The sequence below is a fragment of the Asparagus officinalis genome, chromosome 3, assembly GCF_001876935.1.
Source record: "Asparagus officinalis chromosome 3, Aspof.V1, whole genome shotgun sequence".
Lineage (NCBI taxonomy): Eukaryota > Viridiplantae > Streptophyta > Magnoliopsida > Asparagales > Asparagaceae > Asparagus > Asparagus officinalis.
This window is the reverse complement of record NC_033796.1, coordinates 90,408,937-90,411,299: the sequence shown is the minus strand read 5'-3', so window position 1 is coordinate 90,411,299 and position 2,363 is coordinate 90,408,937.

Sequence of the window (2,363 nt, the reverse complement as noted above, 5' to 3'; positions counted from 1 at the left end):
ATATATATAGAGAGAGAGAGAGAGAGAGAGAGAGAGAGAGAGAGAGAGAGAGAGGAATCTTAGGGGGAAGCACGAGGAGGGATTTGGGGAGGAAAACATGGAGGAGTGGGGTGAGTTATCATGAGGTGAGGGAGAGAGAGTGTGAGAGAGATGAAGAGAAAGAGAGAGAAACAGAGTGAAATACCGTAAGGAAAAACACAGGGAAAAATACCCTTTTAAATAATAATAATTAAAATACCAGAAAATTTATTCAAATCAAAATCGAAAATCACGGTCCTTACATCCTACCCCCTTAAAACAAATTCCACCCTCGGAATTTAAAATAAAGTGATGCAGAAAGAATCCAAGGACAGAGATATGGAACAATATCCATAAGCAGAGGAGAATGTAAAACAATAACGACACAATATAAGATATAAAATATGACAACTAAGATTCAACATACATATAGCAGACCATAATAAAAATATCATAACACACACATGAATAAATTTTTCATAAAGGTGGATGAAAAATTACTTCAATCATCATAGTAACATAACATCAATTAAATAATAAATACATATCAAAGGATAAAGTTATAATCTCATAATTAGTTCATAATATCAATATAGTCAGAAACACTTAGAAAAATAAATTACAAAGTATTTATCAAAAGGCATAGAAATAGACATATAACAATGTACAAATAAATATTTGTATACTAGTATAAGTTGATATCAAGAAATTCAGGATTAATACATAAAAGAACAATTAGTAGTGTATGAAAAATTTATGTCATAATATATGCAGCAATATCACAATCATAAATTATGCTAGTATTCAATACATACGAGACATAAATGTGGCAATTGTCTTATAAGAAATACATAGAAATTATAAATATATGTATCATAATAACATGAACACATATGCGTAATACACGAATCATTCAAAAAGTACAGAATATATATTACATACAACAAGATTATTATGGTAAAAGATATAGTGTAACTGAAAAAAAAGAAATACAAATCACGTAATTATCAAATAAGTAATGGGAGAAGGTATCAATAAACATAATAAGAATAAATAAACCTGTAAAGTAATAAAGTAATCAATTCTATGAATTATGTAAAGTAAATTATTATCACACAAACAGATATAAAATTAATAATCATGTTTAGTTGAAATTATGAATATTATTTGTTAAATTAACAAGAAGGCACATATAATCAAACTAAATAAGATTTACACAATTAATAATAAGAGTATTTACGTAAATCATATATATGTATAAAATAAATCAAGTATGTAAATTCTGAATAATAACATGACGAATAGAGTCACATAAATCAGTTAGAATGCAAGAAATAAACAAATCAAAATCAGTTAACTAACTGTTAATATATTTGTATAATCAAGGCAATCATTTTAAATGATCAAATAATATAGTAATACACACAAAACGCACAATCTTATGGTACACATATATCATTAATAAACAAAGAAAAAATACAATATTTAATACGAAATACGATGGATGATAAATATAATAAAATAGTTGTAGTTATAATCAATAAATTTTTGAGAACATATGGCAGTAAATAATTATCATATAAAACACAATATTAAATCAAATATTAAACATATTTATATAATATGGCAAATAAAATCTTCATATATAATAGCCATTAAAAATGAAAACACACACATAAACATAAACATATAAAAGTCTGAATACACATAGTACTAATCGTGCTAACAAGATAAATTATGATGGAAATAGTCACAAAATATTATATGATAAAAATAGACGGAAAAGTAAACAAGTTATTCAAATAAACATATTATATAAAACATAATAGAAAGGACATAATTATATATATATATTCGACAAAAATATAATAAATCAGAAATATTGGTAATATTCATAAGGTAAAATAATAAATGTAAACAAGATATAACAATAATAATGATTACTATATAAAATCAATTCAGATGTAGCAGTATATTACATAGTAGTCAAAATCACATAAATATAATAAGCATAAATATTCATAAGTAAAGATGTATAATATATAAAATATGAATTATGGAAGATAAACTAGATCTATAACAAATAAAAACATAAGAAGGCATAAATTTGTAAAATAAAATATCGATATATTATAGATAAATGTACGATGAATGATTGATGAACACGTGAACATAAACTCTGATAATACATGAAACATAACAAGATTAAACACATTTTTTACTAGAAATAATGATTGAATATAAATAAATAAAAGTATACATCATAAATATAATAACATACGTGAATACACTATAATGAAAAAGGGAATAGTAAGTATAAAGGATGAAAAGATAAAACACAACAC